We start from the raw sequence: 15,860 nt of genomic DNA on the forward strand, positions 1-15,860 counted from the left end.
TGGGCTGGAGATGTGGCTCAAGCGGTAGCGAGCTCGCCTGGCATGCGTGCGGCCCGGGTTCGATCCTCAGCACCACATACCAACAAAGATGTTGTGTCCGCCGAGAACTAAAAAAAAAAAAAAATATTAAAAATTCTCTCTCTCTCTCTCTCTCTCTCTCCTCTCTCACTCTCTCTTAAAAAAAAAAAGAATTGCTATTTAAAAAAAAAAAACCATGTCCTTATTATTAAATTGGCATGAATTCGCATAGGGCATAAGGACTGATCTTTTGGTAATAGGGACAAGATCCAGTCCCTTAGGACCTGAAAAGAACAGGAAGAGGAAGATGGAGGGCTTTAGCTTTTTTCTCCGCTTCATCTCTAAAGCTTGTAGTTCTCACCCCAGCTTCTACTGATATAATGTATCTCCTATATCCCATGGGTTCTTTTTTTCTGGGCAACCCTGAAAACACATCTATCTAATTAGCCTGCAATAAAGAATAAATAATAAATAATAAATAATAAAGAAAAAAATAATAAAATAAAAAATAAAAATAATAAATAATAAAGAAAAAAAAGTTTTCAGAGATGGTCTTGGAGGGCAGTGTTTATGGCTGCAGTACTCTAATCTCTGCCTCCATTGGCTTCTCCCTGTGTGTCTCCTCTATCTCCATGTGTCCTTTCCTCTTATCAAAACAGCAATGATCGTCGGATATGAGGTGCCTCTACCCATTGACCATTTTGTTTTCCTGGTAGGAGGGATGGGATGGAACTCAGAAGCACTAAACTAGTGAACCATGTCCCCAGTCCCTTTTTTTGTATTTTATTTAGAGACAGGAACAGGTCCCTTGAGTTGCTTAGGGCCTTGCTAAGTTGCTGAATCTGGACGATCCTCCTCAGCATTTTTTTTTTTTTTTTTTTAGGTGTAGACGGACACAACACAATGCCTTTATTTTTATGTGGTGCTGAGGATTGAACCCAGGTCCTGCCTGTGCTAGGGGAGCGCTCCACCGCTGAGCCACAATCCCAGCCCCATGCCTCAGCTTCTTGAGTCACTGGGAATTCAGATGTGCATCAACTTGCTGGCCAGTGTGACCTCATCTTAATCACACTTCCAAATAAGGACATATTCTTGAAGCCAGATTTAAAGTTAGGTAGTCAGTGTAGTTAGGTAAATCGGGTCTAATACGGAGTGAAATCTAAAATGGAGGCCATGCTGAGAATGATTCCAGGAAACGCAGGACAACTCATGGAATGTTAATGAAGTCCTGAAAAGGCCCTAGGCCAAAGTCCATCCCAAAGAAGTGTTAATGAAGTCCTTCCTGCTCAGACTACTTCTTTGGCCCACCTGTGTCCCACCCCTCGGGCCTTCCCACCTACATTCCATCACTGAAAGAAACTATAAAATGGAGAGACAACTGCACTTCCACGGATTCCACCTCTTGGGTCCCCTCCTTCCTCCGGGAGAAGTTTTTTCTGCTGTCCTTTAATAAACTTCTAATTTCTACTCTGACCTTGCCTCAGCGTGCTTCTTTGGTGTTATTCTTCAACACTGGGGAAGCAAGGACTCGTCACTAGTCAACAGTGGTAACATATTGGAGGTCCCACCGAGATTCTACACCTAGGTAAGTGCACACACCCCATGTCTGTTTGAGGTGCATCTTTCTTCCTTTCTGGAGGGTAAGGTGGGCACCCGACGGCTACTTAAACGCAATTAGTGCAGCCGCCACTCTTCAAGACTCGGGTGAGAGGTTTCCCAGCCTAGGCAGCTCTCAATCACCTGTTCAATACAGAGCAGGCATGATGGGTTCTGTCAAAGCTGCTTCCGACTTTTCTGTCTGGGCCCGGAGAGCAATTGGCATGAGTACACAGTGTCCCGAATCCTGATCTGCCTCGGATGTGTGGAGGTGGAGGAAGGAGTTTGGAACAACTGCGGAATTCCGGTTTGGGCTACACTCAAGACGATTCCTAAGGTTCCTTTCTCTTGAGCCCCCTCCCGACAGCCCTCAGCGGTATCTAGGGTGATCGGTAGATGAATGGCACTGAGGGAAAGCCCCAATCACATTTGCCTCCATATGGGCTACGCAACACTCCCAACCCCGCATCCATTCCCTCCTGGATGCTCCCCTTCCTTCGCAAGTCAGAAATGTTAGCAATTCAGGTTGCAGGACTGAGAAAGGCATGAGATAATTAGTAAAATCTGCCTAGGTTCCCTAAGATGCATAGGTAACTTTCACTAGTCTGTTTTACCGCCTCAATGTTTAAAATGAGCTATATTCTTTAAGCTGCTAGAGAGGCATTTTTAGAATCAACTCCTCCGGTAATCTGCTACCTTACAACCAGTAGATATCCCTTAACACTTAGCTCCTTTAGTCTACAGAGCAAAGGCAACAAAAGAGCGCATGTTTTTCTTTTGCAATGGGTTTTTAGTGGCCAGGAGGAAAGCAGTAAGGCCCTTAAGTCTGAATCCTCCCAGGGTCTCTGGCACAGGGCAAACTGAGACTCTAGCACTTTGCTAAAGGGGACCAGAAACCCCTTGGCAAAGCAAGGTGAGAGACAGGTTTTCTGGACCATTTAGGAAGCTCAAACTTAGGGAGACGTCCCTAATGAGAACAGTTTTCTTCGGCGCGGCGCGGGCGCCTGAATCCTGTTTTCTTCTCACTCAGACAGGAGCTTCTCTCTCTCCAATACGCCAGGTGCACCACTAGCCTGCGTATTGAAAAATTGGGATAAATTTGAACCTCAGACGCTCAAGAAAAAGCACCTCATTTTCTTGGCCTGGCCTCAATACAAACTCTCTGATGGAGATCAATTTTAATACAATTTTACAGTTTGATAAAAATTTACAAAAAGGAAATGGTATGAGGTGCTGTATGTTCAGATTTTCATTGCTCTAAAGGAAAATCCTAAATTATGCCAACAGTGTAAAGTAGACTTAGCTATGATATCTGCCATGAAGAGAAAAAATCTTGGACTCACTGAGGAAAATGAATCAAGAGAAAAATTTGGGCAGATCAAAGTACATACCCCTTTCCCCTTCAAGACCTAAGGCAGATAAAAACTGACTCTATTGGAAAGTTAGGAGATATTCCAGATTGCCTGGGATTGGATCTATCCAAAGGAGCTAATCCTGCAAGTAAAAGGGAAACTGAGGGACTCCCAGCAGCTGCCAAAGCCATTTTTGCTTTGGGGAAATTCCTCATTCCTTCCCTGCACTGTAAGGATTACTCCACCTGAATGCAGTAAAGTCAGTCACACTGAGACCCTTGATTTTACACCTATAGTTGCCCCTATGTGAAAACATCTGGTCCACTCATGGGGAAATCTATGGTGCCACTGATAGGAGTCATAATTAAATGGAAGTTCAAAACCTGGAGAGATTTTTTCTTATCTGGTCTGTTTTAAAGGTTATTATAGATTGTTTCTTGGGGATAATCTAGGTTAAATGTGTGTCTAAAAGATGATGTCTCATTGTAACATCTGGTATCTAAATGAGTTTGAAACATTGCATAATATTGCAGTTAAAAGTTGGGGTTAGGTAATTGTTTAGTTTGTGATTTCAGATAATTCATGTCAGAGAACTTAAATACTTAGGATAGAAAATTAAAAGAACTCTACTTCCAAGTTGGCAAGTAACTCCCAATCATTAGTTTTATTTTTTCATCAATTTGAACTGGGTAGCCTGAAAAGATTTCACTAGGTGTACCAGTGCATTAACTTGGACAAGAATAGTAAATTATGATATGGTATCTGTTCTCCTCAGTGTGTAAGATTTAGGAAAAAAATGTTGAATTAAAACGTTGGTCTGGCTTATTAAAATGACATTAAATAGCAACAGTCTTGAAAATTTTTAAAGCTTAATTTTGGATATACATGGTAGTGTGTGGTTCTCTTTTAAAATTTTTTCAGGTGATTTAATACTACTTTAAGAACTTCAGAACAAAGAAAGTGGCTTAATGATCCTAAAGAAATTTCTTCTGATGGTAGCTTAAGATCCTATTTTCAGTTTTGTGTGAGCAAGTTTTTGTAGTGTAAAGGTATGAAATTTTATAAATTGTATCTTAAATTTGTATCATAATTTTCAAAATCCAAACCTGGAAATTATGACTTATGGTTAAAATGCCTTAGGCATGAGGTTTCTGCTCAAAATTCCAGTTTTCCCAGTTCCTTCCAGACCTCAGCTAGGACTTAAGTTGATATGCAAATAGAAGAAACCTGGAGCTTATTAGGAGACAGATCTGAGGCCCAAGAAAAAAAAAGAGTAAAACTAACTCAAACTAGATTAAACCAAAGAGTAAATTATATGGCATTTACTAATTACTGGCCGGTCATTTTTTTCTAGGACTTTTGCCTTTTCTTAGATTCTATATTTTTTTTGAGCTCATGATTTTGATCCTACAGACAAGTTAATGTTTTTCTGATAAGTTCTATTTTTGATCAACTGGAGTTTTTTTTTTTTTTTTTTAACATTGGAATGAGATTTCATGTGAGAAAGCTACAAGGCCTTTACTATTGTGTTATGTGTTACACTTGTGTTACGTGTTGTATGTTGGTATGTCTGTATGTGTGTATGTCCATATATCATGCAGTTATATGACAATTGACAGATGAGGAGCGCTCATGAAAAATTTAAAAAAATGGATCCAAATATCTCTGATTCACGTAATTTAAATGATTCAATTTAAATTGGGTAAACAGATGAAAGTAAAGATGTCTTTAAAATTAAGCTTATAAGTTTTTCTAGGTGTTCAAAAAAGGCCCTAATAAAATGTTAAATCTACTTAAATTCAAACATTTACAAGTATTGTTTCAAAATGTGAACAGAAGGTTAACAGATGAATAAGATTCTAGGTATGGATTTAATAGAGGGAAAATGTGTTTCTGGATAAGAGTCTATATGATTAAGCAATTAAGAGGGTTTAAGTAAGTGATATAAAGAAGGTCTATGTAAGTTGGTTATAAGTGTAAGTTTTTGAGCAAGTAATCTTAAAGAAATTAAACAGCTGGTTAAACAAATGCTGTTGTTTTAGAGAATTGTGCTATGTTATTTCTTTAAAAGCTAAACTTGGTTAATATAAAGACATCAATGTAATTGGTGCTATTAATGTGTTCATATCTTCCAGGTATACAAGTCTGTAAGGTTGAAGCTTTAGAAAGAGCATTATATCAAGCTGTGTTCTAAAGTTGTATGGTAATTTTAGGCTTAAAAGAAAAACATGTTGGAAATTTATTTATCATTTGTGTTCTATAACTGGACTTGTTATCCAAGTATGTAAAGTTCCATGTTACTTTACACTGAGATACAATTTAAATGTATTTTTAAGTTAATGAGAGCCTAATCTGTATAAAGGTTTTATTGCAAAACACAAAAGTACTTTGCTACTTTTCTACAAAAGGTTAAAAGCTTTCAGCTTTTCTTTAATTTTTTCATGTTTTAGGTGTGATATTATATTGTGTTAACTAATATTCATGTGAACTTGAACAATAATTTATGTAGGCTTTGTAAAACGATGTTTAAAAAGCAAAGATCAGTTTCAAAACTACAGTACTTAAGATTTATGAAGAACCCCGCCTTACCTGAGATAAGGCTCTATGTCCCATCTCACTACATGTGAAAGTGACTATGAAAGAAGTAGGCCAGATTTCAGTACATTTAAAGTTGTGTCCAAAGGTTAGTTTTTGTCAAGATTACTAGGGTCTCAAACAGGGGATTATAATGTATAACTCTGCCAAAATTAACTGTAGCTATTACATGAACTAAATATGTTTTTACTCTTGATAATTTTATTTTGTAGTTTGCTTATAGATGGTCTAAGGATTGCCTGTTAATGTTTTAAAGAGGTACTTCTTTAAGAACACACAACCTGGGTTAATTTAAGATAAGGAGTTATCACCTACAGGATAGAGAGATAGACATTAAAGCCCAGTACTCTTAGTATAAGGCTGTTGAAACTTATTTGCTGGATGTTTAAGATTAAGTTTTAAAATTAAAGTTAAATTAAAAGGGCCAAGAAAACCAATATTTGGCTCTTGCCCTCTGAGTCAGTCTGAATCCAGGGAATAGGGGACTTCTCTAAAGAGCTTTGCAACTCTGGGCCACATAACCTCCCGATCAGGGAGATTAATGAGACCAGTGGAGGACAGAAAGCCAATCAGTGCATTTGCTGTGAACAGGAGGGTCATCAGAAAAGGGAGACATCCCTGATGCTTCCAAGGGAAGCCACATGGTCAAGCAAGGCCTGGACCCATCCTTGTGCAAATGGCACTAGCAGTGCAAATGACACTAGCAGAACTGAGAAGCTGCTGTAAAGTTCCCCAAGGACTCCCAGGGAAACTCAGCTGACTGTTAACAATAGATAGAAACAAAAGTCAGTTTGACTTGCTTCATCTTAAACACTTAGCAAAGATAGTCAAAGCCAAAACACAGCTATTCCTGGGCATTTTAAATAATAATAATAGTTAAATTTAACTTCCATAAATAAGTAAACTGGAGGCTACAAAAGAGATTCTCAGACAGGAATGCCTGATAACTATCAAAAGGAACTGCCAGAGTAGTTTTTAGTTTAAGGCCTTTATTTCTAATCAACACAGGTAGGCTTAATGTTTGCTAGTATGGTTATCCAGCCCTAAGTAACAGAATTAAAGATTTCTCTATTAGACACAGAGGTCATACTAGTAAAAGGATTTTGCAAGATCAGATGACATTAAATTATTAAACTGTATCTTAAGGAAAAGGACATCTGTAACCCTAAAAGTTAAATGTTGTGTTTACATCCCTGACATTTCTGGCAATGTGACAAATATCCTTAAAGATTTACATGCTCAGATAGAAGCCATGTCCTCAGCAACTTTGTCATGGAAATAATATCTTAGCTCCTGGTTCTTGGTACTTCCTGGTAGAAAACATTGTTAGTCTTTACCTTTGTCATCATACTCATTGGCATATTCCTGTGCTATGGTATTTATTGCTGCATCAATATGGTTCCAGTACTAATGAATTCTTGTTTCTCTTATAGACCACCCATCACTCAAATGGCCCTCCAGCCTATTACTTCTCAATTGAACTTTTATCATGGACCACTCGATAGACCTGATTTTTATTTTTATTTTTTTTTTATTTTATTATTTTTTTATTATTATTTTTATTTTTTAGTTCTCGGCGGACACAACATCTTTGTTGGTATGTGGTGCTGAGGATCAAACCCGGGCTGCACGCACTCCAGGTGAGTGCACTACCAGTTGAGCCACATCCCCAGCCCTAGACCTGATTTTTAAAGGGGGACTCCGAACTGCTTGCCCCACATCGTCCCTTTTCAGCCTGAAGAAGCCAGAAAGATCTTCTTTGCCCCCCTTCCTTACAGCAGTAAGGAGTTCCCAAATTAGAGGGGGGAATGAAGCCAGATTTAAAGTTAGGTAGTCAGTGTAGTTAGGTAAATCGGGTCTAATACCAAGTGAAATCTAAAATGGAGGCCATGCTGAGAATGATTCCAGGAAACGCAGGACAACTCATGGAATGTTAATGAAGTCCTGAAAAGGCCCTAGGCCAAAGTCCATCCCAAAGAAGTGTTAATGAAGTCCTTCCTGCTCAGACTACTTCTTTGGCCCACCTGTGTCCCACCCCTCGGACCTTCCCACCTACATTCCATCACTGAAGGAAACTATAAAATGGAGAGACAACTGCACTTCCACGGATTCCACCTCTTGGGTCTCCTTCTTCCTCCGGGAGAAGTTTTTTCTGCTGTCCTTTAATAAATTTCTAATTTCTACTCTGACCTTGCCTTGGCGTGCTTCTTTGGTGTTATTCTTCAACATTGGGGAAGTGAGGACTTGTCACCGGTCAACAGCGGTAACATTCTGACATTCTTGGAGGACACTATTCAATCTCCTGTACTCATCAATAACCTTTCTAATCAATGAGGTAGTATCATGGAGAGAAGGGAGAGGATGACCTTGAGAGGAAGGGAGGGCTGTTCTCCCCTCCCAGACTATCTCAGCACATCATCAGAAGGCCAGCCACAAGGCCTTTAGGCAACAACAGGAAGCCCAGGTCAAGATGCCTCAAAGAGGGCTCACAAGAAACCCCCATTAGAGGTCTGCCTCAGGGGCATAACACAAGGTTCTATAAGGGAAGATGCCTGCCTTTGTAATCATAGCACAGAGTCCCAGACGCATAGCAAATAATGAGGAGTTTCCAACCACTCAGAATAGCTCAACATAGAAACTTCTGTGGGATGGGGCTACTGATGAGTATAGATGGCTGAGAAGGTGATTCTCAGGACAAGTATATCAAAAGTTTGCTTATAAATGGCCGGAAAGCATATTTAACAAAACAGGACTATTGATCAGAAATAACCAGTAGCTGGAAGCACACTCTTTTCAATGAGTAATTAAGATGATGTCACTTGATAACTACTCCTGGGAGCATCCCTTATCCAGCCCAGTGTCATTAATCTGTTGTCATGGCAACAGGCTTGCCTTGGGTTCTCCCTCTGGAGCTTTGTTTTGTTAATGTTTTGTTACAGCTTGATCCTTCCACTGTATTGCCTCCAGCACAAGTGACAAGGTGGGAGAAAGTGAGGCAGAATTTTCTATGAATAGGGCTTTCGAGGTAGCTCAAACATTTTCTGGCCAGCAGCTGGCTACACTGAAAAGCAATCTCTTTCCTCTGCATAGGTGTGTACATCCATCATTCTAGAACTTCAAGTTTGAAAGAGTTTTCTTCATTCCTAGAAGACATAAGAAAGGCCACAAGCCAGGTCTCTACAATCATAATGAAATTCGAAAGAAGGAAATTCCCAGATACTTCTATTAAAAAGAAAATAACAAAAAGAAGCCCACTGAATTATCTAGATATTTTTCCCCCAGGCCATTGATATATTTGATTTGTGTGAAAGGAGGATGGAAAAGGATGGGTGGTAATAAAGAGGAGGGGAAGGACTGTAATACAAAGGAGTGGATTATAAATAGGAGTGACATGGGTCATTCTTTCAGTCAACCTTGAGCTAAAATATGAATTCTTTTATCTTATGTATGAATACCTGTATCACCTTGAAGACATGTCTTAAGCTAAACTCTTTCTTCCCCTCTTTCTTCATTTGTCAAATAAGGAAAATAATGCTTCCTACCTTGTTAGATTGTTATGAAATAAAATGAGAAAATATACAGAAAACATCTTACAATGCTCAATATATAATTTATATAAGATGTTTTGTGTATACACACACACACACATATAATATATATATAATGATATAAATGTTGAATAAATGTTAGATCTTATATAGAGATGCAGTCATTTCTGGGACTAGAAAATGTGTTAGTGCAAAAACATGATTATCAATCAATTTAAAGTCTATGTACTTAAAAAAGTAAAATAAGCATACATAAAGCCCTGGGTTTATTCTCTACTAGTAGGGGAAATTAAGGCGAAAGTAAAAGTAAAGTGAGAAAGAGAAACTGAGTTACTGTGTGAGATTATTTAAGGGTAAAAAACAAGAGCTGGGCATAAGCCGGGAGCATGCTTGCATTCCAGTGGCTAGGAGGTGAGACCAAGGATCTCAAGTGCAAAGCAGACTCAGCAATTTAGTAAGGCCCTAAGCAACTTAGCAAGACCCTGTATCAAAAGAAAAATAAAAAGGGCTGGGGATGTGGCTCAGAGGTAAAGCACCTCTGGGTTCAATGCTCAGTACCAAAAAAATGTTAAGATAAAAAGTAAAATAAAAGCAGGGAAGGCACACTAGCCTACACCTATAATCCCAGTGACTCAGGAGGCTGAGGCAAAAGGATCACAAATTCAAGGCCAGCCTGGGCAACTTGAATGAGATCCTGTCTCAAAATAAATAAAAAAGGTTGGAATGTAACTCAGTGGTAGATTACAATCCCTAGTATGGCTTGAAAATAAATAAATGGAATTAAATAAAAAATAAGATGTAGGAGCTGGGGCTGAGGCGCAGCCGTAGCGCACTTGCCTGGCATTGTGAGGCACTGGGTTTGATTCTCAGCACCACATATAAGTAAATAAAGGTCTATCAACAACTAAAAAATAAAAAAGATGTAAGATGTCAGGCCTAGGAGGGGTTACCCTGAATTACTTATGAAATTTGTTTGCCTACATTGGTTCAATTAATAAGTGGTCAGTTCTTCATAATTTCATCATGGTTTTCATTTTTTTAAGATTGTGATTTTTAAGAGAAACAATTTAAAGTTCAGCAAAATTTCTGAGAATATACATCTAGAATATTCATCTTCTATAATTGTTGCCAAAAGCTAGGTCCTTTGTCCCCATGCCAGTCATTAATGAGGGCAGTTTTGAGGAAAAAAAAAAAAGATTTATTGCTTGGCTAGCAAAAGAGAAACACAGAGGACTCCTGTCGCAAAAGCTGTAATTCTAACCATCCCCAGGAACAGGGGGCTTTTATAGAAGTGATTCAGAGAAATGAGATTAGGGAGAGATCATAAAGGAGAAGATCAGGGAGGAGAAGTTTAGGGGACAGAAGATCAGGGAGAATTTAGGGAAAAGAATATTGAGAAAAAAAAATGTAAGTTTCAAAGCCACAAGGGATGTAGTCAAAGCATCAAGTGAACCTCTGTTACATAATGAGGGAAATAAAAGACCTAATACCATCACTGAATGTCAGTGCCTGAATGTCTCCTCCATCCTGTTCTCACTTTTCTTTCACAACTGACTTTCTCATTGACCTGTCACTGAACCCATCCATAGTGCTTTTTATTTTAATGACTCTTTTCTTCGTTTCTTATATTTAAAACAAAATTCATCTTCTGACTTTCTTCCCCCCACAATGTTCTACTCTTGTTATGGATCAATATTTCAGATGTTTCTGCAAACCTTAATAGAGCACCACCATAGAATTTCCTGCTCATTCTGAGGGTTCTCATCAATGACCTGGGTGACACATTGTTCATTTATGCATGAGGGAGCACTTTCCAATTAAAGACATTGCTCTGAGACTTCCAAATTGGTTTAATTGAAAAGAAATGAACAAGCTAAAAGCCTTTCACTTGAGATTTGATGACAGACAGAAAACCTTTGTTAACCAGGAAACTTAAGTGAAAAACATTTAATTATCATAGGCTATAAATAGAATATCACTCAGAATTTATATTACTGAAAGTCTTTCTCCCTGATGCCAATCCAATAACAAGGACATGATTTTGAGAAAAAGGAAAAAGAAGGTTTATTGCTGTCCCAAAGGCTGTGATTCTACCCATCAGCAGGAACAGGGGGCTTTTAAAGAGGTGATTCAAAGGCTACATTCCAAGTGTTCTCTGTTGGAGTTGTAATTCACTTGTTTGGGAGATAGCTATTTGAGATCTTCTGGTACCATCCCCAAAGCCTGGATTACTTTGTTCCTATGGTGGATGTGTACTCAAGGACAGAAAACTCTCTGCATAATGGGGGAAGAAAGGTAATATTGTTTCTAGATTAGGGAGCAAGAGAGATTAGGGAAGAGCAGGGAGAGAGGAAGGGAAAGAAACATGTCCATTTTAAAAATCAGTTGCAGTGGCAGAGCAGCAAGGGATATATTCAGAGCATATGTTACAGGGACAGTTTCCCCATTAATTGGTGGCTGTTTCTTCTATGTTTTTTCTAAAAATGGCACATAATTTCTCAACCATTTTTGTACTGGACTTTTGCTTCAGAGATATTATGACTCTTGCCATCCTGAAGAGTTGGTTCTCAGGTGAGGGGACTAAAGGGATATGGGGAAGGGCTGGGGAGTCTAATGGCATCCAATAATTTGCCCTTCAGTCCTCCTGTGAGTCAGTTGAATTGGTTTTTTTTTTTTTTTTTTTTGGTTTTGGAAAAGTTTTATTGCATTGTTTCCATGTGGAAGCACTGACAGAATTAAAAGAGGCAGCATGTTCCACTGACTTTTCTGAAAAATCACATGGCTAGATTAACTTTCTCCCTACCCAGGCCTAGACTGAATAAATCTTATCCCCCGCCCCCACCCCAAGCAAAAGCTAAAAAGGGAGATTTGTGACAATTGCTTAAAAAACAAATCAGTGTGTAGGAATTCACAGATGGTCAGGATTCAGATTGGTTATTTTTGTGTCTGAGGGCACTCCCTATCTCCTCACCTCTCCCCACCACTCTTGGTCCTTCCTCTAGCTTGTCACCACCTCTTTCAAATGAGACCCAGTGGGGGAAGTGCCTCCCATGGGAAGGCTGGCCCCTGCTCAGTCCAGTGAGTGGACATTCTTCTGTCAACTTTAAAAATGTTGTCCCAGGTCATGGTTAGCCCCATGCCAGGACAACAGTCTCCTAGGTTAAAATAAGACATGGGTACGCACACATTCCATGGCTCTTAAATAGCAGAAAGTGGACCCATGTTAGAGATTTACAAAATGAGAAGGGCTTGATGGTGGGGCACATGTGTTCCACCCGGAATCAACACTGCTTAATTGACATCTCGCCAGGGAAGGGAGGGAGATGGGGCGGTCAGGGAGGAAGTAGTTGTGACAAAGTTGTAACATAGTAGCTTGCCTGAAACTGCATGGCCCCCCACCCCTTTGATTGTACAGGGCATTTTGAAATGGAAAAACTCCTTTCCTTCATTTTCTTCTGAAATCATCAGAGGGATAAAACTGCTGATTTAGAATACAAATTAGACCCCTTCAACTCTCTCCCCTTCCCCACCAAAATTATTCTACACACCCCAGACCCATAAAGTACTAGGCAGAATAACTAATTTTGTGAATGAGGAGGCAAACCGTGTCCACTTGGGGGAGGAGGCTGCTGAGCCACCGGCCCTTCTGAAGGCTCCAGCCCTGATCCTGCCCTTCTCAGGCCTCAAGGGGCAAATATCCATCTTCAGTGAGTTTTAAGTCCCATGGGCTCCTGCCACTGCCTCCTGGGCAGTGGGAGGCCAGGGCCCTCCTGGCTTTCCTACCAGGCCAGTCCATCCACGCACAGCATCATGTCTCACTCAATTAGTAGAAGTGGACACGGCCTGGAGACAGCACCCTCCACGTTAGTCATGCCAGACAGATAGCAGAGAGGAAACCAGAGGCCAGAGAAGTGATTTTAAAAGGAAAAAGAAGAGCAGCTTCGGTCATCACAAAATCAAAAAGGATGATTTTTAAAAAATAAAACATGGGGATTTTTTTTTCTCTGCAATGTTCAGCCATTTTACTTGAGCATAAAAAAAGTTTTAGAGTAGTTGATTTGCTTTTCGGTCTAAACATTCATGAGAACAGATCGGATGATAGTGCTGTGATGTGGTTTGTGTCTGAGTGGCAATGCTGGTCAGGGGTCCTTCAGACCACATACTGGTACGGGTTTGCCTTCCCTTGATCTGGCGTGGCAAAGGGGCTGGCCCAGCCTAGAGAGAAGGGGTGGCCCAAAACTGCTTTCATGTTCATCCATTTTGTTTCTTTAGCCCATCTTCTCTCTTCCTTTTTCAATTGTTCTATTCCCGTCTCATCCGTGCAGATGGAGTGCACTTGGGTCCCAAACATCACTGACGTGAAAATGAGGAAGAGCAGCGCCTCAAAGCACAGCAGGATGAGGAGGATCACCGTGGTGGGCGGTGAGAAGGAGCTGCACTTTGTCCAATCTTCTTCAAAGCAGTGCAGGAAGTGGAATCCCACCATGATGAGGGCGTGCAAGGAAATGAGAGCTATGTACATTGTAAACAGGACGAAGTACTTCTGGTTGTTCTCGCCGACACAATTATTGACCCAAGGGCAGTGGTGCTCCATCTTGCGAATGCACCGCTTACAAACACTGCAGTGGTGGGCTCTGTCGGGCTTGATGCTGCAGCATTTGGGACACTTGTATACCACCTGCCCAGGCTTCAACTGTAAACTCTCGATAAATTCTTTAGTGGCATTTCCTTTGGGCACTTCCCCGGGGTCCGTCAGCATGGCCCGGCAGTGGGAGGCCAGGGCCAAGAAGGCCAGCAGGTTGAATACAATTCCATTGATGATGCTGTATACATAGTCTCTGGATGGAATCAGCATGACAAAGAGGACCACAAACTCTGACAGCTTTGCTTACCACAGATTATGGCTAAGTACAAGGACAAGGCTTTCAGACCACAAAAAGAAAAAGAAAATTAATAGTATTTGATGTTAGTCATGTTTTTCTAGAGTAACAGAACCAAGAGGAAAACTTTTCCTCAAGAGATCTCTAGCTACCCCTACTTCTTAAGCTATTAACTGATTAGATAAGTCCCATCATGGAGCGTAACCTGCATTATTCAAAGTTAGTTGATTCAAATATTAAACTCCTCTAAAAATAACTGTCCTTACAATATCCCAATGAATTTGGGCACCATGGCCTAGCCAAGTTCACACATAAAATGAAGCCTCACATTTGGCCATTCTGAGAAGTTGGATTTGGGATTCATTTGTTAGAATATTGTCAGACAAGTGCCCTAAACTCACTCTGAATGTGTGTTTTGACAAAAGAGTAAAGATCAGACTGCTTTTACTGTCACTGCCCTGCTGGTGGGAACCCTCCGAGAAGGCAGGGCTTCCTACTTTGTTCTAGGGACATTCTACAGCATGGTACTGCCGTGATGAACAGCTCAAGCTCCACTGTGGGATCACTGAGGTCTGGATCCTGGCTCCACTCCTCTCCAACTCTGCATTTTCCTTCTTTGTGCCTCAGTTTCCCCAGATGTAAAGTGGAGGTAGGTTTAAATGTTTTAACTCATGGGACATTTGTAAAACATTGTAAGGATCATACTAAATTTCTTTTTCTTTTCTTTTTTTTTTTAAGAGAGAGAGAATTTTTTTTTAATATTTATTTTTTTTAGTTCTCGGCAGACACAACATTTTTGTGTGTATGTGGTGTTGAGGATCGAACCCAGGCCGCACGCATGCCAGGCGAGCGCGCTACCGCTTGAGCCACATCCCCAGCCCCCACTAAATTTCAAACATTAATTTTAATCTAAATTAACAATAAAGACACACATTTTCTTTATGTCTGTTGATTTTAGCAATACGTTTTATGGTTTGTTTTTGTTTTGCTTTTTAAATCTTCAGTCTTATAGAAGATTACACCAGCCTCACTCCTTCTCACTTTTACCCTAGGGTTGGCATTTCCATGTCCCCTAAAGAGGCCCTTGATGCTACAGTAGTTCTTCACAGGAAAGGCCAGGAGACGGAAGCATTGTGGAAGCCCGTGTTCATGAGACTGGATGAGATAGGTAGAGGATTGGTTTTTCTCTGAAATGATTGCGAGGCAGAGCTACTATTTTATCAACTCTTGCAAATTGGCTGCCTTATTTTAATGAATTGATGAATAAATTCTGTAGAGGTGAAGCCATTTCAAAAAAAATGCATCACCATTTAATATATCAAAACAATTAGCTATTTTCTTTTGACATCACTTGTTTTTTTAATCTTTTTATATCATTCTGAGCTGGTCCTAGGAAAAAGGAAGGATGTACACAAATTTCTTTTGGCAGTGGGGATTGAACCCAGGATTGCTTTAACACTGAGCAACATCCCCAGCTCAGCCCTTTTTATTTTTTTAATTTGAGACAGGGTTGGGTCTTCTTCTTGCTTAGGGCCTTGCTAATATGCAGATGCTGGCCTTGTACTTGCAATACTCCTACCTCAGCCTCCTGAATTCCTAACATTACAGGAGTACACTACCATGCCCAACCTAAGATTGTCTTTGACAACATCCCAACTCCATAACAAGCTTTTTGTTTTGTTTTGTTTACTTCTATGAACTTTTGGTGAGTTAGATTTTCATTTGTACCTTGTTGCCTGTAGCTTTAATGAACATTCATCTGGATCTCTTTTTCAGCATCTCATACTTTTAATTTTACTCACGACCCTCTCCTATATTTAAAACTTACCTGCCAAATTAAAAAAATAAAAAGGGCTGAGCTGGGGATGTAG

At 40.0% G+C, this 15,860-nt stretch overlaps 1 pseudogene; it reads right to left on the reverse strand.

The window, feature by feature from the left end:
* Positions 1-13,217: 13,217 nt before the first annotated feature.
* LOC144249016 (palmitoyltransferase ZDHHC3 pseudogene) lies at positions 13,218-13,981 on the reverse strand (annotated as a pseudogene).
* Between the last annotated feature and the right edge of the window lie 1,879 nt (positions 13,982-15,860).

The sequence above is a fragment of the Urocitellus parryii genome, chromosome 1 (genome assembly GCF_045843805.1).
Source record: "Urocitellus parryii isolate mUroPar1 chromosome 1, mUroPar1.hap1, whole genome shotgun sequence".
In the NCBI taxonomy this organism is placed as follows: Eukaryota; Metazoa; Chordata; class Mammalia; order Rodentia; family Sciuridae; genus Urocitellus; species Urocitellus parryii.